This window comes from Octopus bimaculoides, chromosome 2 (assembly GCF_046866305.1).
Source record: "Octopus bimaculoides isolate indiv1 chromosome 2, ASM4686630v1, whole genome shotgun sequence".
Lineage (NCBI taxonomy): Eukaryota > Metazoa > Mollusca > Cephalopoda > Octopoda > Octopodidae > Octopus > Octopus bimaculoides.
Window position 1 is genome coordinate 94,298,301 of NC_142929.1, and position 24,967 is coordinate 94,323,267.

At 34.8% G+C, this 24,967-nt stretch overlaps 1 protein-coding gene across 1 annotated transcript in view; it reads right to left on the reverse strand.

Moving 5' to 3' along the window:
- The window catches only part of LOC106874266 (neuromedin-U receptor 1), a 149,369-nt gene extending 129,710 nt beyond the window's left edge, over nt 1–19,659 (reverse strand). The window contains exon 1 of the mRNA XM_014921928.3: nt 19,455–19,659. The gene's annotated coding sequence lies outside the window, so the exon portion shown is untranslated. The remainder of the gene's footprint in view (nt 1–19,454) is intronic.
- Nucleotides 19,660–24,967: the final 5,308 nt, after the last annotated feature.

Consider the following 24,967-nt stretch of genomic DNA (forward strand, 5'->3'; position numbering starts at 1 on the left):
CGCATGTTTCGAAGATATCACTGGTATTATTCCAAAGGAAAAGACATGGTGTAAAACAATGTAATCTTCTCTTCAGGGAAATGAAGAAATGAAACTCGTCAATAAGACAGAATATGGTGGATATGTATAGCGATTAACTGAACGCTATTAACTTTGTTTAAAAAAAAAACGTTAGAGGATATAACGTCAAAAGTAGCCTATAGAAAGATGAGGGGTAAAGGAAAGAAAAAAACCAAATAAACGAGAAGTATATAACGATATGTAAATTAAATAAAACCCTAAAGTCTTGGAAAAAGGTATATCAAATGAATATGAAATGTCAGAAGAAAATTAATGTTTAAATTATATATAATGATAGATATCACTTATTTGAACTAATGATAGATATCACTTATATGAACTAATGATAGATATCACTTATATGAACTAATGATAGATATCACTTATATGAACAATTTCCCCGTTAATTCTTACAGCTTCATTTTCTGTTAAAGCAATTTTTAACCTCAACTTCTTAATGCCTCTTCTATTTTTTCCCAACCCCCATACTTACCGAGAATATCGATTAAAACTTTTTCTAATACAATTCCCCTTTCTTCTGCCATTAACACAACCAGTTGCTCACACGCCTTACAGTTTCTCATTCAAACTACATAATACGCAGAATTGTCGCATTAATACAGTAGGGTGTTTTGAGGGAGATTTGGCTGCTATTTCTACCAGGTCTACCTACCATGCAGAGGTCTGAAATTAATTTTCATTCACAGATTTACATTTCAAACATTCCATAAATCAACTATCGTAAAAATTTTCTACCATGACCTCACTTTTTCTATGTATGTGTGTGTGCCTTAAAAGACGTGATTAGACAGAGGTTCAACAGAATAGTTCTCAGAAACAGACTACCTACATATTCTTTCTTTACAACTCATGAAGCTGTTTCCTGCGAAGATACTTTAGAAAGACTTCCACCCTTTCCCCACCCCATTTTCTCACAAATTTCTTTATTTCTAAAAATTTTTGCCAAAAATCCCCGTTTACGGATACAAATGACTTATTCCATCGATTAAAACTTTTTCTAATGCAGTTCCCCTTTTTTCTGCCATTAACACAACCAGTTGCTCACACACCTTACAGTTTCTCATCCAAACTACATAATACGCAGAATTATAAGGCACAGGGTCAATCATTGCAAATGGTTGGTTTCAATCTCACTGAGCAAGTGTTCTCCCACGGTCAACTTTACGTTGGATGCTCCCGTGTTGGCAGGCCACAAAGTCTATACACTTGTGCATCAGAAGGGAAAACGAGAAACGTTGCCTACAAAGAAGCGCTTCACTAAAAAGACAGCATTTCTTCACATCTTCCAAATCACCCCAGTCATTTGCCGCCTCAAAAGCTTCGTACTTGCTGTACCAGCCAACATAAGTCAATGACACACAACTTCACTCACTCACTCTATCTCTCTTTCTCACCCTCTTTCTGTCTCACATACACACACACACGCACGCACACACACACACACACACACACACACACACACACACACACACACACACACACACACACACACACACACACACACACACACACACACACACACATCTATTTCATATACCATTCAATTTCTGCTCTCTGCAAATAAAATTTTCACGGATACAACTGCTTACAAAAAGACGTGCTTTTTTCTGTCTCTTCTCTCATAACTCGTCTACCTAGCGTTCATAATAATTTTTCTATCGTCTTGGCTCAACAGCCCTCACCGTTTGTTTTTACGATCTTGTTCTCACTGTCCTGTTCTTGTTTACACTTTTACCCTCCGCAAAACATCCCAAATTTTATTTAATTTGCTTTGCGGGAAGGACTGTTCTAACGAAGTCGCGTATTGTCCTTGCCTTCGAAACGTGGAGTAGATGGAACAGAGACAACTGACGAAGGGGTATACTCTTTATGTTGCATGTCTCATTTCTCTGTTTGTTTTTTTCGTTGTTCGAAAATTGTTCGTTTTTATGTTTTCGTTTCTCATTGTGTTTAACGTTTTTTTTATGTCCTGTACCCATATATGCATGTATGTATACATATAGATGTAGGTATGTACATATATGTATGGATATATGCATATATATATATATATATATATATATATATATATATATATATATACATATATATATATATATATATATATATATATATATATATATATATATATATATATGCGGTATGTAATGGAAAGCTATAAGCATTATATTTTTCTGTTTGCTAATAAGAACTATTGAAATACTAAAAGCCATAAAAAACCTTTGGAATAAATAATGTAAATTTTGATGAAAAACATAAACTTACTTCAGTGGAATTAGATGAACTGAACAAAGGTATTACTTATATTAAATTTCATACTAGTTAATAATGGAGAAGTAACATTTTGGCTCCCACATACATACGAGAATTAGAGGATCTTTTTTAAAACGGGGGCCACATTTTTCATTAACGAAACACTTTGAAACTTGGAACACTGGTAGAATGTGTCATATAAAACATCTTTTTCTCTTAGTCTTCTTAAAAAAAAAAGAAATCCATAAATTATTCCATGTTAAAGTTGTCGTATTTCTGTAATTTCAACCAATCACTGACGTCCATTCAGCCGATATACATTAAGTGCCGACTACATAAACAAACGATTCTGAAACAATTAACCCTAACCCTAACCCTAACCCTAACTCTAACCCTAACCCTAGGGTGAGGGTTAGGGTTAGGGTTAGGGTTAGGGTTAGGGTTAGAGTTAAAGCAAATTTAAAATGAAAAAAGCAAATAAAACGAAGGTATGGAGATTAAATACGCTTTACATCGCTTAGTGAGCCAAAGGAGTAAATGTAAACAACTGAATACTTGTCAGTGATTGGTTGAAATTATCGAAATAAGACAATTTTTTACATGAAATAAATTCGAATACAAAAATATTTTTCTGTTCTATGACACAAAATAGATAAGTATACGAAGTTTGAAAGTCTTTCGCTACCAAAAACACTACGTAAAACATTAATGAAAAATGTGGCCCCCGTTTTAAAAAAGATCCGAATTAGAACTAAAATGTATTATATAAAGTCATCATACAAATTAAAGGCATTATATAAAATATGTACAGCAACTCGCTTATGGCAATATCTGAATTTAGATACTACCTAATAATTGAATAAATAAAAGGACTGTATTATAAAAAAAAGGGATTAACTCGGCTGAATGCTTTATAAAATTCTATTACAGGGTTATAGAGAGTTATAGTTATAGAAATGTAAAGAGTGGAATACATACATACGTATAGGTGTGTGTGTGTGTGTGTGTGTGTGTGTGTGATAGTGAGAGAGAAAGAGAGGGAAAAGGATAAACAAGTTTATATTATGGGTCGTATACATGTTTCCTCATTATGGTTGTTTGGATCCCTGCAATATGCATTCCAAGTGCATTTAGATGCTCAATCACAACGGATCGTCAGGGAACACTTTATTGCATTAAGTAACGGAGAGAGAGAGAGAGAGGGAGAGAGAGAGGGAGAGAGAGAGAGAGAGGGAGAGAGAGAGAGGGAGAGAGAGAGAGAGAGAGGGAGAGAGAGAGAGAGAGGGGGAGAGAGAGAGAGGGAGAGAGAGAGATACACAGAGAGAGAGATACACAGAGAGAGAGATACACAGAGAGAGACAGAAACACACACATAGTGTGTGTGGTAATATTTGGGTTAAAACTAATGGTGTATAAATATGTTTGAGAGCTTTTATAAATTTGTATAAAGTGACAATTTAACTAACATACTCGTATGCGATGTTACAATCTTTTGTTTTTTAATCTCCTAAACTAGATATGCATGTGAGAAAATACGGTGGATGGTTGCGTTTGTAAAGGCATACTCAAACTTATTTTTATAATTATTATATTATGTTTAATTATTTTATTTATATATTTTCTAATTATTTCTTAATTGTAAGTATAAACATATATATTTATAAACTATAAGTACACATTGATAGATATCGACTTATATTTTCAAACTTAGAGGTTATTTTTTCTGTCACTTTTTTAAAATCTTTGCATCAACTTGTTGAATGGCTGTGCATTCTCAAAGTACACACACACACACACACACACACACACACACACACACACACACACACAAACACACACACACACACACACACACGTATATATACACACTCTTATGCACACTCATATAAACATGAACATTTTTTAAATAAAAAATGTTTAAAATTATAAAAATTGAATTGATAAACATTCATACAGTCCTGATAATATGATAAGAATAGAAAGACTGTAAGTTGTGATGAAGTGGTAGTTGTACAGGCCTGTTAAAGTAAGGTATAAAAAGCTTAGCTTGTTTACTACATCACATTTTCTGGCCTCCTTTTCCTTTCAGTCTCTCTCTCTCTCCCTCAGTCTCTGTCTGTCTGTCTGTCTGTCTCTCTCTCTCTCTCTCTCACACACGCCTCAATACGTATCTCTCTTAGACAACTATAAATATATATATATATGTATGTATGTATGTATGTATGTATGTATGTATGTATGTATGTATGTATGTATGTATATGTTGCATGTCTCATTTCTCTGTTTGTTTTTTTCGTTGTTCGAAAAAAAGTTCGTTTTCTGTCTTCGTCTTTATATTTTCGTTTCTCATTTTGTCCACGTTTTTTTGTGATGTCCTGTACCCATATATGCATGTATGTATATATATAGATGTAGGTATGTACATATATGTATGGATATATGTATATATTTATATATCATTTTATGTTTTATATATATATATATATATATATATATATATATATATATATATATATATATATCACGGTGTCAATCAGGTGGATGTTGCTATACACCGCTGATCACAATGCACTTCGCATTGTTTTGGCTTTTGAATGATGTCACCCCTCTGGCTAGGCGGCTGGGCCTACATTCCCCTTGAGCAGAATGTCAGTCCAGGGTTATGTTCACGGGATTACCCGTCGCAGGTTTTCCATTTACAGCTGAGTGGACTGGAGCAACACGAAATGAAGTGTTTTGCTCAATAACATAACTCACAACCGGTCTGTAAATCTAGACCATACACACATAAATGCACACACGCAATATATACAGACACAGAGAGAAAACAACAGTATATATCAGAAATCTTTGATTAGTAAAATTTCTCATTTGAAAGTTATAGCTTTGATAAGTTTGTACAGAATTTCAAATACCATGGAAGATGGAAATGAATTATTTTTTGTTTCACATCTAAATTTATTTATACTTCTAAAACGTTCAAATATTAACTTCTGGATTGGGTCTTAATTTTAAGTTTGGAAAAATAATATCACAAGCATTATGAAAATATACTGCCTTATTCATAGTGTATAATACTAGAATTTTTTTTAGAAATATACACAAATTTAAATGCGAAACAATCAAGCTAAATGATTTTATGTCTTGTATGGTATTTGAAACTGCGTACTAAATTTTAAAAGAAATAGTTGTCTTTTTTTTAAACAGGATATTGTAATAACAATAACGTTCCGATATTTACTGTCTGTATATTTTATGTAAATAGAATTGAGTCCTAGTATTGTAGCAGATATGTTTTATATCAATATACACGCATGCAAATGTGAATCAATAAAAGAATAATTATTTTCTATCTTCCATGTTATTGAAAACTGTCTGTTAACTTTTCGAAGCTATAATATTTAAATGAATAATTTTAACAACGCACAATAACTATGGCCTCATTCGAAGACCTCAAAACAGCTACCTGGTATGTCTGTGAAATATACTGCGAAGCTTGCCAGAGAAGATGCCTCTTAAAAGATGACGTAGATCAGAACAGTACTTTGAAAATAGCTTTCTCCTAGCAGTTTCCAAGTAGGATGAAAAATCTCCTTGTTATAATTGTTTGTAGTTCTCCATTCAATCCTCAGCACTTTGGAATGATCACCAAACAGTATGACAGAAGATATACTGTATCAAGAACAAGAGCAAAAAAGAAACACCAAAAATCAAATAAAAAGACTATACCCATAATTTGCCTCTGACATGTACAATCAAGTCCTAATCTTCATTGGAAATACTTTATAATTCATTGCTGGTAAGGTTCTTGGCCAGTGTAAACTATCAGTCCTAATACTAATTTTAGCTGCAAGTTTTTATTGAAAGAATCAGGAAACAAAGACATTCAACAACAGAAACAGTTTGTCCGGCGAAATGAATTGCTTTAGTTTCTAGAAGAAAAATTGCTTGTAAGAAACAATTGGTAGTACCTGAATTGAGAAGAAAAGTTTTCCTTGATGCTTCGAGTAAAACAGGCATAACTTTTTTGATCAAACTAATTTTGATAAAGATTTCTTTTATCCATGCAGATTACTGTTGAGGTGGCTTCATCTGGGATTGCTGCAATTTATCTCTCTTCCAACATGAAGTTTTTCAATTAAGAGATGTCGCAGTAAACTAGTTCACATTATTTCAGTAATGAAAATGGTCAGCTATCAATGAACATTAAAAGTAGAGATGTCAAATACCAAATTAGTGTAGAACAATCAACACATCTCAAGATATGTCATTAAAAGTTTGCCTTAACTAGGCTCCTAAAATTGACATTGAAGAGATATTAATGCTGTCATCATCTAATGAGTGCCAGTCATATCCAGATGGTATAGGTCTGCAACGGAGTTCTTCAACTATCTTCCGACCACTGATTTCTCTTCTAACAATATACAACTGAAAGTAGAAACAAACGTTAACACATCCCTGAACGGGACGCCTCCGTCCCGCCACAGGGTTAACTTTCCAGTTATTGCAAGAACTCATTTACAGTTGGGTTGACTAGAGCAACATGAAATGAAATGTTTTGCTCAAGAACACTCCAATCCGTCCGGACTGGGAATCAAAACCGCGATCTTATATGATTATAAGTGCAAAACATAAAGAAAATCTAGCTGCTGAAATTCTTATGCACCATGTAATATAAGTCATTATAATTAGTTGTCAAGGGAGAATGTGTTCCAGTCCAGCTATACCCATCGTCCCATCAGACTTTACTGCAAGTACCTTTAGTTCTAGTGATATCTTTTTCAACTACCACCATCAAATCTCAATGACAATTCTTCAGAGTTGCTGGAACCGAGTTAACAATTCCCCTTTAGCTTCATAATTAAAACTGGTTGTGTCCAGAAATAATATTTTTCATCCCATCTTCCTACCAGATATATCATTTCTGTTCATGATTCCAGAGAACCTATAATCATTAGCGAGTCTCAGGGTTTTCTTAGATTGAACTAACAAAAGTTTCTCTCATGGTCATCTCTATGTTATATACTCACGTCTTGGGTCAAGCAGACATTTTTCTTGTTAAAACACAAAACTTCAGAACAAGAAGTGTTGCCTTCACTACAACTCTTTCCGAATAAAACACATTACTGTTAGAATTGCTTCTGTTTTATGTGTAGCACATCAATTTAGAATTACAAGAAATTTATAACGTAAAACATAAAAATAAATCACTAAATTAAATTAATCAAAAAAAAAAACACAGTTTCAAAAGCATTATGCATCACAGAAGCCAGCAAAAATAAATTAACATTAGAAATTTATCTGCTTTTCCATAAAAAATACTATCATGTTTGCTTGGCTTCGTAAATGAAGATTCATGAAGGATCGTTTCGTATCGACTGCAAGGTCAATCCATTATAGGCAGTCTCAGTTACAACAGTTGCAAGGAAACTGCTATTCAGGGTTCGGTGCTGCTTTGTTACGGTTCTTCATCATTCAAATTAGTTATCAAAGTTACCTCTGAATGCATTCACGAAAAAAGAGACTGACTTGGAAAATGAAGGTTATCAAGCCTCGCGATTGGAAACAATAGTAGACTACTGGCCACAGTAAAAATGAATTACATAAACGTCTGCTATAAGTTGAGTACTTTGCTCAACAACGAAACAAAGAAGTTTTTCTACTACATATTTACCACCCGAACAACATCGGAGAGATCTACTTGCATTACGCATACACAGAAATACATGCACGTACACACACACGCGCGCACATATATATACGTCCTTTCCCGAGCGTCTAGTAACACAATCTGTATCACGTCCTCACGTTGTTGTTTTTTGTTGTTGTTTTTTTGTCTTTTTCCTTTTTTGAACCTATGTATATATATATGCGTATATATATATTTATAGATATATTATATTGAATGCGGAGTTGGCTTCAGGCACCAGACCACGTAGAGATCTCAAATTTTGTTTCCGAGACCAGATCAAAGCCATTCTTCGTTGTTCCATTGACTCAAATACCTGGGGAACAATCGCCAAAGTGTTGGCATGTCGTCATCGAGGATACAGACCTGATGGAAAATAAAAGACTCCAAGATGCAGAGATTAGACGTCGAAGAAGCGAAGAGCGACTCGTGCTTCCTCTTCCCCAGCCAACACTACTCTACGATAAATGCCCCCGGCTCTTCTATACCGCCCTTAACCTGAACAACAATCTCAGGCACCGGCACCTTCCGTACCCAACAAGATAAAGGAGCTCACTCACTCGCTATATGTGTGTTGAAACTGAAGCGATTACGTTGGGAAAAACCATTTAACACAAAATACTGTTAAAAGTCACTTTAAAATTTCAAGAGAATGTACATAATTCACACACACACAAAGAAAGTCCGGAAATATGAGATGAATATATCTGCTTCACCAGTTGATAGCCATTAGATTACGATCATTTCGCAGTCAACATCCTTATATCTTTTATATACTCCTAATGAAATAATAATTACTAATTGGATTTACTGGACTTCAATTGCATAAGCTTATACCGCTCTATTACACCTTTCTGTATTAGTTTACTATGTGGTTTGTAGCCTGGTCCACTAAAGGAGCCTCTTTGTGGGTACCACCGGATTAGATAAATCCATACACTGAGCATTAATATATATATGTGTATAGGTTATATTCAAAATTAAAGTTTAGATAGGAAACTTTAAAATATAAGATCCAAACCTTGTTTTGGGTATGTCCCTAGTAGTACGTCCTGAGAGCGCGTTCACCACTTTTGGTCACCAGGTGTCATCCGCGGTACTGCACTTTCGTCGCAGGATTTATGCAGGATCTATAAAGCTTACAGCACACTCTGACTGCCCTATCAATAATTCAATATATGTACATTCGCGATGGGGCAGTTATCTCCCCTGTTAATGTATGAATATACGTATGACAGCCTTCACTATTTTACCTTCGTCTGGTCTAACGACCCTCCATATTTGTTTTCGTTCGGTTTTCTTGTATGTCTCCACTGTCCTGTTTTTGTTACCAACTTTGACCCTCCATAAATCACAAATTTTATTTTGGCTTTTATGGGAGCAGCTGCCTTCGAATACTCATATTGTCGTTCAATGCTCGAAATGAGGAGTAGATGGGAGGCCGGCAACTGATGAAGGGTCGTTATGTTACTTGTCCTGTTTTCCATTTGTTTTTCTCGTTGTTTGCGTATTCAACTCATTTGTTTTCGTATTTCATGTTGTTTACGGTTTGTGACGTCCTGTGCCCATATATATATATATATATATATATATATATATATATATATATATATATATATGTATACATTTGAAGAAAAGCAACAAAAATGTATTAGGTCATAGCAGTACGTACGTTTCGTACAAGCTTCATTTATTTATGTAGTGAGAACACCACATAAGATGTGCAATGGAAGTTCATTTCAGAAAGCTGTTTTGTAAATTGTGTAAATACATGAGTAGGAGATGAAGAGAATAACATCTTGACTGGGCTGTTAATCAACAGTCTAGTGAACCAAACAGGAATTTAATTTCTATATATTCTATTTGTTCTTCTTTCTAGAAGGAGGGGTAAGATAGCAGTAATTTCAATTTAGAGGAAGGTAGGTTAGGTAGTAGTAAGGGAAGGCAAAAAGAGAGAAGAAGAAAGGAAAAGAAAAAAAAACAAATATAAAAATAAAAATAGAACAAAACCTTAAGGGTATTGTTCTTCTATTTTTATTTTTATATTTGTTTTCTTTTCTTTTCCTTTCTTCTTCCCTCTTTTTTCCTCTTTCTTGATTTACCCCTGACACTGTTGTGCAAATCTTTTTTGTTAAATTAAAGGGGATATCCCTTTTGAGGTTTCGGGTGACATAACCAAAACAGAAGATAATATTTCGAGTCCGTTGACTTATTATGAATGTCAATTTGGTTGTTGACTTTTTTTTATCATAATATCTAGGAAAGGGAGCCGTTCTTTGCTATATTCCATTGTAAATTGAATATTATATTATTTAGTATTGATTTAAATTCCAAAAGTCTCTCAATGGTCCCATCCAAATGATAAAGCAGTCATCCAGATATCTTTTCCAGTTTTCTCTTATATAATGGTAAAATGGATGTCTATATTTTTGCAGTGACACTTCATATATATGTGTGTGTGTGTGTGTGTGTGTGTGTGTGTGTGTGTGTGTGTTTGTGTGTGTGTGTGTTTGTGCGTAAAATTCTTATAAAAGCCTGAAATAAGTACAATAAATAATTGATACCTTTTGGGTATCCATTTTCAAAATATTAGCATACTATTTGTGTTTTTGTATGTTTCTGTTTGATATTCACTTATGTACATATGCAGTAGAACTGATATGTGTGCTGTGTCCAATGTTTGTAACCGCTCAATAGTGACATCAATTGCATTGCACGGGTGACCATCCCTTAAATGATGCAGTAAACTAGCCGAAATTTTTACTGCATGGTAGGTACAAGTTCTTTCTCTCATTATCATCATCATCAGCAGCAGCAGCTCTATGCCATCATGCCGTCTTGTCGAACATCATTTCCCCGGCCTAGAGTGTTGTTAGCGGAGTTCATTTTTCTTCAAGTGTTCAGACAGAATTCCTGATCCTCTCTTTCCCCATATTCTTTTTCTGCAGATATTGATTTGGAAATGTTCCATTTCGGCATTAGCCAAATCATTTTCAACATTTGAAAGGGGGTGTAATGTTTCGTAATGTTTCTTGGACTATGAATAAATAAGTACTTTAGCATGATTTGAACTCTAGCTTTGATAAGCTACTCTCGCTTTTAGCTTCAAACCAGAGTCATCTACTCATCAAGACACACCTTGTCACTGAATCTGCATTCTACTTCTAATTAAAGGCTACATGCAACGATTGATATTGTGCAGCAAATCATTCAGCGTTAATTTCATCATGTACCGTTGCCTACAAACGGATGATAGATACCGGTGCATTATAAGATATTTCAGACTTATAGATTTATGCTTCTACGTTTATTAGGATAATTAATATATCTAAGTAAAATCAGTAGGGTAGCTGGGGTGGGGTGGGGGAGCGAGAGGGTGGTTAGTCCCGGACGACGCTCTGATTGGGCAGCACTGTTGGGTCGGCTGCATAAGTCTGTATAGGTTTGGGGGCTCTGGATGGGGTTGTGGGCAAACTCAAAGGCTCTCATTGGCGGCACACACTCTAGCTACTCTACTGAGTAGAAATAAATCTCCCTGACACACAAATGACTCCAAATAAAAGTAGAACTAGCATTCCTTTGAATCATACCTTGTAATGCAGTTTGAAAAACAAAAAGATGTGATCCTCGATATCCTTAAGAAGATAGACGGTCAAAGCTAGAATGACTTTAATCATATCTCTATTTCACGAAGGTTAATTTATTGTTAAACAACAGCTACAAGAACACACAGGTTACTGAAAAATAAAACAACGAACCAGAAATAAAGTACAACAGTCCACAGATAAACTACTGCATGTTGGGATATATATATATATATATATATATATATATATATATATTATATATACACCCACAAGACAAAGTGGTATTAAAACAATGAATCTGTGATTGCACTAAAACATTCGATTGATTAACATACGTGCCTTATCTCTTCGATCGCAAGGTCAGAAATCTAGTGGGAGGGGAAAAGTCGATTATATCAGCTTCAGTACTTCATTACATCGACTTCAGTACTTTGGTTTTTATCCTCCGACGGTTTAACGACTCTCAGAGTATGAAAAGCAAAGTTGATCTCGGTGAAATTTGAACGGGAAGAGTCAGACATAAGTGCCGCAAAACATTTTGTCTAACATGCTAAGAATTTGCCAATCTAAATACACAAATACGTGTTCTTAAATAATTCAAGATATAAAGTTGTGAAAACTATCACATAATGTGTGTGTGTGTAGAGAGAGAGAGAGAGAGGAGTGACACACCTTTGTTCATTTGAAATCGTAATTGCAGATTACTTTGAGTACGAAGAATTGACAATTCTCGTCACGTACGCGCACGCACACGCAAAATATTATCTTAGCTCAATATTTAAAAATCATATCTTCCAAATGTCTAACACGGTTTCAAACCTCACGGAAGAAAATTTATCCTTTCATATTTAAATTCGTTTATACTTTCAAAAAATTTGTTATATTTTAAGAAATCGATCTAATAATATAAAAATTTCAAGAAAATTAATAGCCCGAATTGTTGAGCATAATACTCAAAATTTTAGGAGATAAATTTAAATGTAAATCGATGAGATACCTAGAACAGTGTACTATGTTCATGAAGGTATTTTTTTTAACGAAGAATTGTAATAACCAGTTTTCGAAAATATATTTTCGAAATATTTTTGTGTATATTTTGGGTGAAATATTGTATCCCGATATTGTTAGAGATACTGGTAAAACATTTTAAATAGGAATGATTTGAAATCCATATATACACTTTTAACTGTAAATTTTTTTTCTGTCTTTTGTAGCTCTGGAGACCACGAATTAAATTTTCGAAATATGATATATAAATGAGGAATTTTAAATTCTCAAACAGCTCCTTCACAATATTCATGTCCCAACTTCATTTCAGAATCTCACAGCAGTTTTCCATTATGTCTGTACGACATAACGAGAAGTATTTCACATTGTCTCTCGGGACGATGATGGAGTATAGAGCAAATTTGAAAGTGTTTGCAGACTTGTATATTTTTTAAGTAAGATGAACTTCTTCACTATCAGTTTCCGTGCCAGTGCACCTAATCTTCAGTGACTTTGGAATATCACCACGATAACATGACAGAAAATATACTGTATCAAGCACAAGACTAACAATAACACCCAGAGTTTCCTTCTACTATATACTATCAATGTGGAGGGGCAATGGCCCAGTGGTTAGGGCAGCAGACTCGCGATCAGAGGATCGCGGTTTCGATTCCCAGACCGGGCGTTGTGTGTGTTTATTGAGCGAAAACACCAAAATCTTCACGAGGCTCCGGCAGAGGGTGGTGGCGACCCCTGTTGTACTCTTTCGCCTCAACTTTCTCTCACTCTTTCTTTATGTTTCTTGAGTAACGTTGCGATTGACTGGCGTCCCGTCCAGCTGGGGGGAACACATACACCATAGAAACCGGGAAACCGGGCCCATGAGCCTGGCTAGGTTTTAAAAGGGCGAAAAAAAAAAAGAGAATATATACTATCAATCAGTGAATCTACTTAAAATACTATATAATCCCTGGTTAGCAAATTTCATGTACAACGTAGGCTGCCAGTTCCATTATGAACTTCAGTTGCAGGTTTTAGTCAAGTGATTCTTCAGATACCAAGCCACGACATTCGATGACCAAAATAAATCATTCTTGGTTCCAAACAAAAAATAAACTTAAGGAAGGATCAAACGATTGATACCATTTGATTCGGGTGAAATTATTTTCTTTGATGCTTCTGTTGGAACATGCAAAATTGTTTTGATTTGCTTAATTTTAACAAAGGCTTTGTTCACGCAAGTAAATGTCTATTGGAGTGGTCTTGCTGCAAGTTTGCTTACACGTAGTAAGACTGTTAAATTTGCTTTTTAGTAGCTACTCAACCTTATACAAATGACTCTCATTGTGTGCACAATGACAGCCATTTGTGCTATTTTGGCAAAGGATTTGGACATAAGTTTTGAAGCTTACCAATCTGATAATATCAGATGAATCCTTAGCTTATAGTTACGTTGAGGCTCTCAATTGCAACTTGCCCTCTAGCAATTTCAGGCTAACTCTGTAGTCAATTGAGTATTACTTATCAAGAACTATTGTACTCAAATGTGCACTCTGTGAGAGATTTGGTTGCAAATTCTATCGTTGAGTATATAGCATAAATATATTGGTTTCCAATTTTGGCACAAGACCAAAAATTTTAGAGGAAGAATAAATCGATTAAATCGACTCCAGTATATCACTGGTACTTATTTTATCGACTTGGAAAAGATGAAAAGTAAAGTCAACCTCGGTGGGATTTGAACTCGGAACGTAAAAACAGGCGAAATGCCACTAAACATTTTTTCCCCTGAGATCCTAACGATTCTGCCAGCACACCACCTTCTACCTGGTATGAATATATTAGCATAAGTATATGTACAAGGCTGTCTTAATCGAATGTTGTATGCTCATGTGTGGGTCAAGCAAGTATCTTTATTTTTCATCACAGCATCAAACTGTTGAACAGTAAATACTCTCTACCCACGAGTTCTTGTTGAATGAAAACTATTCCTGGAAATAGTGCTTCTGTTTTATGTGATGCATATCAACAGTTTTAAAATCTTCAAATATAATAGAAACACGGAAAAACCCAACTTTTGCAATTTCTGCATTACAATAAAAATATAAGAAAATATATTTACATACAAAACATACTACTATAATTACATACGTACAGAAAAACTTGCTAAATGCTAAAAAAAAACCCAAAAAACAAAAAAAAAACGTTTTCACGTGCTAGGCATCCAGGCAACTCTAGCTACTTCTGATTGTGTGTAGTGTGTGGTTATTTGTCGATCCCAAAGTTGTTTGTGCTGTCCCCCTCTTTGTACACCCCTTATGGGAAATAATAAAACAGTGTGTATGTGGTTATACACACACTCACATAAATGTACTGTAGCTGTCACTGGCAAGCGAATATATCTTGATAGTATCTACCATGCTTTCGTCAATTGTTTTAGGTAGCTATGAATATGCGAGTCAACATAAGACCCTCCCAGGCACCTCCATCCTCAGCATATTGGAATATCTCGTATGTGATGGACGGAGTGAAAAAGAGCACCTGTTATTAACTTTCAAGTAATCAAATCAATGTAAAATGAAATTACTTTGTTCAAAGACGCAAAGCACCAATCGGTTCAGGAAGCGAATTCACGACCTTTTGATTGAGCTTGATCCTGACACCTTAACTACTAGTCCAGGCACCTTCACAGTATATTCGTACATGCATATGGATGTATGTATAATATTTAGTGTAGGTGTGTGTGTGTGTGTGTGTGCGTTTACATGTGTCGCAGGTATATATCAACGAAGGATAAAGTAGCGGCGGAAAAATGACAAACTGTCAGATATGTAGTGGATCAGTTACTAGCTCGTTGGTGATGACATTGTTCACTGATATCGGTAAAAGGTAAACTTATATACACAAGCTTATATATACATACATACATACATACATACATACATACATATATATATATATATATATATATATATATATATATATATATATATATATATATATATATATATATATATATATATATATATATATATATATTTATATATACACAAGTACATACACATACTTATATATACATACATATACACGTACTTACACACACACACACACACACACATATGTATATATACATATATGTACACATACATATGCATACACACATACGTATATACACACTCACTCTCTCTCTTACATACACACACACACATGCACACAGGGTGCGGTGAATATATTGTCGTCTAAATTACGCAAAAATGAAAATAACACTGACATCTCATTTTAACAGATATATTTATCAAAATTACATTAAAATTTCTTGAAATACTAAAGATGAAATTTATTCAATAAAATCGCCAGTGGCTTCAACCACGGCCTCCTGCAACTCTTCTGGACGGTCTCCTTGTCCAAGTTGGTGAATGATGCCATAATCCTTGCCTTCAGTTCATCTTTGGTGTTACAAGGAGTTTTGTTGGTCTGTCGCTCAACTGCGCCGCACACATAATAATGACGGAGGTTCTAGTCTGGGGAGTTAGGAGGCCAGATGTTAGAGGTGGTGTGTTCGCAGAAATTGTCCGGCAGCTATGACTGGGTTCTCCTGCTTGTGTGGCATGGTGCAGAGTCCTGTTGCCAGACATAGGATTTTCCAGCAGTCACCCTTTCGATCGAGGGCAGTATTACCCCCTCCAGGCACTTGAGGTAGGTCTCTATGTTGAGTGTGAGGCCGTGTGGGAACATGAATGGAGGCATAACATCGCCATCACTAGTGATCACTCCAAGCACTATGATGTTGACTGTATGTTTGATTTTCATCACACTCGGTACATGTCCTCAGATTGACACCGAAACATTCTGAAATGTTCGTATTGAAGCTTCGGCGCGAATGCCAAGCATTACAGCATATCGTTTCCAAATTTCTGGCAGAGTGCCCAACTGACTCTATTATACTGAGTAATCGACAAAATAAAAAGAAAACAATGCGCATGCATGAAATTAAAAATATAAAATCGCGACAATTTACCCATTGCACCCTGTTTGTTTGTGTGTGTGTGTGTGTGTGTGTGTGTGTGTGTGTGTGTGTATATATATATATATATATATATGTATGTATAAGGCGAAGTCAATGCTGGGGCAAACAGAACACAGAATGTAGAATTTTCAGTCATTTAGTCTGATACTGATCATTTCCGAAAAATTGACTGCTATATCCAAGTAAATAATATTTCCTAAAGCACAAAGTAAATTTTCGCTGGGTAAAGAAAGTATACCAAGCTGAACAGACCTTACCAATTAACCTAATTGCTGATTTCATCGATAGCAAAGGGATAAAAGTCAATTTCTGCCAGACTTGAACTCAGAACGTGTAGGTATGAAATGAGAAACTGGTAAGTATTTAGTCTTGTACGCTACGTAAACTGTTAATCCCTTAACTCACTGTTACTTGGAATGACACAGCCAGTGACGACCGCAGTATATTACATGCACTAAGGTAATGGGCAGAGTCAATCTCAGTGCAATTTGGTTTCTGAATGGAAGTTGAAGTTACTAAGCACGACAAATAAGTATCAGTACGCTAAGGTTTTCTTCTTTTCCATCACTGATAATAATCTCTTCTATTATAAGCACAAGGCCTGAAATTTGGAGGAAGGGGGATAATCGATTACATTGATCCCAGTGCTCGGCTGGTACTTATTTTATCGAGACCGAAGAACGAAAGGCAAAGTCGTACTTACAGGAGTGTGAACTTAGGACATAAAGACGGGCGAAATGTCGTTAAGCATTCTATTGGGCGCGTTAACGATTCAGCCAGCTTGTCGCCTTAATTAATGATCTAAAATTTTAGCACAAGGCCAGTAATTTCAGGATAGGGGGCAAGTCGATTAAATCCATCTCAGTACTTGACTGGTACTTATATTATCGGCCTCAAAATGATGGCAGGCAACGTTAACCACATTGGAATCTGAACTCAGAAGGTAAAGACACGCGAAAGCAGCTGAGCATTTTGTCCGGTTGCGAATAATTCTGCCAACTCGCCACCTTGAATTTGATGATGATGATGATGATGATGATGATGATGATGATGATGATTCTTTCTATTATAGGCAAAAGGCTTAAATTTTGTGGGTAAAAGGTTGAGTTAATTACATCGTCCCCAGCATTTGACTAGTTCTTATTTTATCAACCTCCGAAAGAATGAAAGGCAAAGAAGACTAGGGCAGAATTTGAGTGTAAAAACATTTTGTCCGGCGTGCTAATGATTCTGTCAATTCGACACATTAATAATGGTTTCAAATTTTGACAGAAGGCCAGCAATTTTGTGGGAGGGGATAAGCTGATTACAAAGGTGCTAACACTTAATAATAATAATAATAATAATAATAATAATAATAATAATAATAATAATAATAATAATAAAAATGATAATAATAATAATCCTTTCTACTATAGGCACAAGGGCTGAAACTTTGTGGAAGTGGACTAGTCGATTACATCGACCCAGTGTTTCACTGGTACTTAATTTATCGGCCTCGGTAGGATGAAAGGCAAAGTCGACCTCGGCGGAATTTGAACTCAGAACGTCAAGGCTGACGAAATGCCGCTAAGCATTTTGCCCGGCGAGGTAACGATTCTACCAGCACGTCGCCTCAATAATAATAATAATAATAATAATAATAATAATAATAATAATAATAATAATAATAATAATAATAATAATAATTTATTATTTCTTTATCAACCACAAAAGGTTTACATTAAAAAACATTGTGGACAACACAATACAAATAGAATGTGGGTGACACAGAGGTCGTGTAAACAACGAAAAACAATCGATTATTACAACAAAATTCCCCAAAAGAGCGAGACCTCCTAGGACTTCTCGTAATAATTGAATAATATTTAGAAATATTGTTAACATTGTCATAAAAACTCTGTATGCCTCAGTCCTTGACTGATGCTACTTATTTTATCGACTCCAGGACATAAAGCAAAGGCGGTCCCAACAGAATTTGCACACAGAAAGTTCTTAGAATTGGGTAACAGATATAGCTAAATGCCCCAAAATAATTAAAAACTAACTTTTAAGTGGATACAGTCGTTAAAATTGACGCCAGGACTTCACTGGTACGTTATCGACCCTAGAGGGATGAGTAGGAAAGTTTGTATCGGTAGAGTTTGTATTCACTTATTAAAAAAATAGGTGGCTTGTTGCTTAATTTTGGCAACATGCCTCATATTTTGGGATGAGCGTGTAACTGAATTAACTGATTCCAGTGATTATTTTACCAAGCTGAGAACAGAAACATCATTATAACATTATCATACTTTAAACAAAAGCAGCGAAATGACAGAATCGTTACACAAACGAAATGTTTGGTGACATTTTTTCGGGTCTTATGTTCTAAGTTAAAACTGCGACGGTGTCAACTTTGCCTTTCAACCCTTCGGGCGCATTAAAGCAAGTAACAGTTGAAAACTGGGGTCGATGTGATCGACTAGCCCCCGCCCTACAGAATTGTTGGCCTTGTGTCAAAATTTAAAAGAAATTAGCTTTAACATTGGGCACTCCCATACATATTTAGTGGTCTGAGAGCACCGTTTAAAATTTGATTCACTATTTCACTGGTACTTTAAAATTACAGAAGAATGAAAGCTAAATTTGCGCCACTCTAGTGATGACCACAGCAATAACGATAGAATAAACATTTAAAAAAATACATTCATTAATTAAGATTAAGGATTTTCAGAACAATACTAATACTGAAGAAAAAAAAAAGAAAGAAAAACCTCAAAAACACAAAGCAAAACAAAACTTATTCACTCAAAGTAATAGATATAAAAAGCATATTTTCTCTTACCGCAAATATTTTCTTTCTCATTCCATGAAAAAAGAAATCCAGCAATATTTTGTGTAAATAACAGAAGAGAGATTTTGGACCAAATACTTGGTTGTCTGAAGTGAAGAGAGTTAAGTTGAAGTTTAATAGTAGTGGAGCTACATTATCGTATGAGCGAACGAGCGAGCGAGCGAGCGAGCGGGTATGTGGGTGGGTGTATCTGTGCGTATGTACATGCAAATGTATGAATGTATGTATGTGGGCGTGTGTGTGTATGTATGTATGTATGTATGTATGCATGTATGTATGTATGTATCTCTCTTTATATTATATATGGTATATAAAAATTATTCTATATATACATAAAATATGTATTCAATGTACATATACATACACGCATATTATATATATATATATATATTTACATATATATACATATACACATATGTGTGTGTGTATATAAATAATGTATATAAATTAAACTGTGTCGGGGTTAATATGAGTTACGCCTTTGTTGTGGCTGGCAGTGAGTCTCTTTGTATCTATGTGTGTGTGTGTCTTTGAGTATATGTACGGCAGATGGCTGTGTATTTCTGTGTGTATTTGTTCGGATGTGTGTGTGCCTGCATGTGTGTCACCGTGTGAGTGTGTGTGTGTGTGTTCGCGCACTACAGCATATTTGGATGGACAGCGTAACGGTTAATACTACTCGTTCTGACAAGCAGTCATTTCGATGTCTTACAACCAATAGTTTGTAGTAAGGATTCCGAAGCTAGGAAGGACTGTGTTGCCAAGATATACGTGTGTTTGCCATCAAAATGCTATTGACGACTATGTTTTGCTATTAGGAATGTACACAGCTTCGTGTATGTCTGTGCGCACGAGCATAATATATATATATATATATATATATATATATATATATATATATATATATATATATATATATTCTTTTATTCTTTTATTTCTTTCAGTCATTTGACTGCGGCCATGCTGGAGCACCGCCTTTAGTCGAACAAATCGACTCCAGGACTTATTTTTTGTAAGCCTAGTACTTATTCTATCGGAGGATTTTTGCCGAACCACTAGATTACGGGGATGTAAACACACTAGCATCGGTTGTCAAGCGATGGGGGAGAAACACAGACACAAATACATGCATATATGTATGTATGTATGTATGTATGTATGTATGTATGTATGTATGTATCTATGTGTATGTATATATATATATATATATATATATATATATACACGACGGCCTTCTTTCAGTTTCTGTCTACCAAATCCACTCACAGGGATTTGGTCGGCCCGAGGCTACAGTAGAAGACGCTTGCCCAAGATGACACGCAGTGGGACTGAGCCCGGAACCATGTGGTTGGAAAGCAGGCGTCTTACTGCGCCTATACATATATATATATATGTGTGTGTGTGTGTATATATATATATATATATATATATATATATATGATATATTTTATATTTATATATATGATATATTTTATATTTATATATATGATATGCATTATATATAATATACCGTATCTACTTGTTCTGTTTTCCTTTTTTCTCTCGTTGTTTACGTATTTAACTCGTTTGTCTGTGTTTTTCATGTTGGTGACGTCCTGTACCTATATATGCATATATATATATATATATATATATATATATATATATATATATATATATATATATATATATATATATATATAGTTTATATATATATAGTTTATATATATATATAAGAACACATGCATATATTAATATATGTAAACACACTCACTGACATGCACACATACATATATGTAGGTATGTATTTATGTATTTATTTGTATATGTATAAATGTGTGTATATGCGTGAGTGTATGTATGTAATACAGACATGCACACATACAAAAACGCGTGCGCACATGCACAGTTAAAATAAGCACACTTACTTTTTAAACAATACAAAACAATAAAGTATATTTTGCACAAGTGGTTTTGTTAACTTTAAAAAAATTTTTGTTTTGAAAAGTCACCAAAGATTGAATGCCTTGTCTACCTCACGATTCTCTAATTCTTTCTTTAAGAATTTAGCGCTACTATTACAGAACTTTTAACTTCTTCGTTTCAAACTTACAGCATTTTTTGGAAGTTACTTTCAGAGTAGCCTTTAGTAGATGTGTAGTTAAAAGCAGTTGTAGAAGAGTCTCTTCTTAACCGCCCGAACTAGTCATTTGCGGTCCTGTGAACCCTTTTAGAATCTTCATAAGTGAGGGTTTTATCAATATGTAGGTCACCTTTATCTAGATCTCTCAACCGGAAAGTTTTGACGTTTTAAGAGCTCATCCTGCCAGCCATATCAACTTTATTGTTGATATGTGCTCTCCAGTTGAGATTGTCGTCGACAATTACTCCTGCTCCTTTGGCCTTGTTATAACGTTCGAAGGGAGAAAGTACAGTACGGCTATTTAAGCAAATTCTCTTTCTTTAAGTGAATGTGCATAATGTTTTGGATTACAGTACATAAGTCAGACTGGAGTTTTATCTCCTCTCCTACTCTGTTGAGAACTTAGAATCCTTCGTGGAAAATTTGATTTCGCTGTATTAAATGGCATTTGTGATGTTTATGTAAATTTTAAAAAGAGGTTGGCTCAATATAGTACATTATGGGCAACACAAATGACTGTTGCTGGGGCTGTGTGAAATTCATTTATCACATGTTGAATTCTACATTAGTGCAGTTGTTTTCTCATGGATTCCATTGCTGGATAGTTTTGCAGTAGAATGCTTATATTGACACTATCGAAGGATTTATTGAAGTTAAGGTATATGACAGCCATGTTTCAATCCTGTGTTAGAATACAGAAACTGTGATAAGCAGTCTTTACCACCTGAATCTTATGTTGTTTGGGATGTGGGAAATAATTGTTCACCGAAATCTAATATGTTCTTGATATCACAACTACTTCAGTTATTTTAATGATATGAAAGGTGCATGATAATGGTCGGAAGTTTATAGTAAGTGACTTATTTTTGTTGTTGACTTATTCTTGCCAGACTTGATTGGAAAACATTCTCATATATGGCCTGCATCTAATGATTTTCTCAAGCAAACAATAAAAGGTGATGTAATATTTATGAATATTAAGGCGTCGTGCTGGGAAAAACGTTAGCGCTCCGGGCAAAATGCTTAGCGGTATTTCGTCTGCCTTTGTGTTCTGAGGCCAAATTGCGCCGAGGTCGACTTTGCCTTTCATCCTTTCGGAGTCGATAAATTAAGTACCAGTTACGTACTGGGGTCGATTTAATCGACTGGCCCCCTCCCCCAAAATTTCGAGTCTTGTATCTAGAGCAGAAAGGAATATTTGTGAATATTTTTTTGTTTTGAAATTTTAATAAAGTTGTTTAAGTTCTATGAAAATAGAACGGTCTTATTTTCGTATTTAATGTCACATATTTTGAAGTTAAACAATTGTCTACCTCTATATTAAATTAAATTTTCGGCAATTTTACAAAAAGTCTTGGCCAGCAGGTAACTTGTATAATCATATCTAAAGCAGAAACCTGAAATAAAGATAAAGGCTCTTATAATGTAAATTGAAATAGCTAAACTTAGAGTTTTTACTATAGGCCCTTAGTCTCAGTTAACATTCAGAGACAATCTCGTTTTATTATTAGTAAAAAGTTAAAAGTTTCTGACATTATAAACATTTTACTAATCTAACAGATAATGTATGTCTGTATGTAGGTATGTGTGTCTCTGTGTGTGTATGTATTATGTATGTATATATTCATGCATGTATATATTTATTTATGTATGTATGTATGTATGTATGAATGTATGTATGTGCGCAGATTTGTATGTTTTGCTTTATGTATGTATTCTCATGCACAGTAGTTGCGTATCTAGACATGCTCATATATATATTTAAATGATAAACTTCTGGAAAGTTTTACAGATTTTTACAGTTACAGTGATGGATTGGATCTGTAGTCATCGAATTAGCTTTCTCCTTTCTGGTTTTGAGAAACCTAATTTCTCAAGATTGGTATTTAGGCAGTGCGTTACATATCCCAGGGCCCCAATAATTACAGGTATAAACCTGAACTTGGAATCTGGATTGAGTAACTGTAGACTTCTCAATTGTTCAGCATAGTTGTTCTCTTTTTCACTGAACTTCAGCCTTAAGTCAACATCCGCTGGGCAGCTAATTTCCACAACTGTGCACAGTTTCTCTTTTCTATCCCAAATCACTATATCAGGTCTGTTGTGATTACATTTTATTGATATGGTTCAGGATGAGCTCTTAAAACGTCAAAACTTTCCGGTTGAGAGATCTAGAAGAGATCTAGAGAAATGACGCAGGTTATATTTAGGGTGGACTACATATTGAAGACTCAACTATTTAACCTCAACTTATTTAACTTACACTGAGTACATAAAAAGCGCATGGTCTAGCCGTTAGGGTATTTGAGTTATAATCGAAAGGTTGTGGGTTCAATTCCTGGACCGGGTAGCGTTTTGTGTCCTTAAGCAAGGTACTTCATTTCACGTTGCTTTAGTCTTTTCAGCTAATAAGGACTATCAATCAGCTACTTCTGCCCTCTTGCCCCTTCAGCCGTTATATTCTGTCTGTTCCGCCGAATAAGTGTGAAGGGACCGAAGTCTTTATTTCTGTATTTACATAGGCGCGTAAAAATAGCGAAAGCTGGGCAAATATTATCAAGCTATAATAGTTTGCGAGTGACGATTGACTGTATTATGAATACTAATTGCAGATTTTAACCTTTCTTTCCCTTTTGATTTGTACCTTCATTTCCAGCTTACGGTTAAGGCTAGCTATACATCTACTTATATCTATGTTTTTTTGTTTTTTTTATATACTTTTATATTTTTTAAACCATAATTATAATTATGCATTAATTCAAAGGCGGCGAGCTGGTAGAATTCCCGATAACAGAAAAACACCTTGTGGTATTTGTTTTGGCAGTTTATGCTCTGAGTTCAAATACTGCCGTGGTCTAATTCACCTTTCATCCTTTCGTTTCAGGGTTGATAAAATAAATATGAGCCAACAATTGGGTCGATATAACTGGCTAGCTCTGCACCCAACACCAAATTGTTGGGCTTTTGCCTGATTTATATTTATTTATTTATTTACTTATTTATTTATCAATTTATTCATTTATTATATTTATCCATGTATTACATGTACTTAACGGCTTTATTAGTTCTTTAATATTGCTAATAATATTTAATATTATCAAATAATGTCTAAACTTTATTCTACAGATTTCCTCTGGGCCTTGGGCAATTTTCGAAACGTCTTTATTTTTTTGCATACCTTTCTGTTTCTTCCCCTTATTTTACTTTCTTCTCTATGCTCTCCAAACCCACCCTCAAAATATACAAGCATGCATTCAAGCATGTATGTATGTATGTATGTATGTATGTATGTATGTATGTATGTATGTATGTGTGTGTGTGTATGCATGTATATCAATATAAACGTGCGTATATTGGTAGGCGTGAATGTTTTTCGTACACA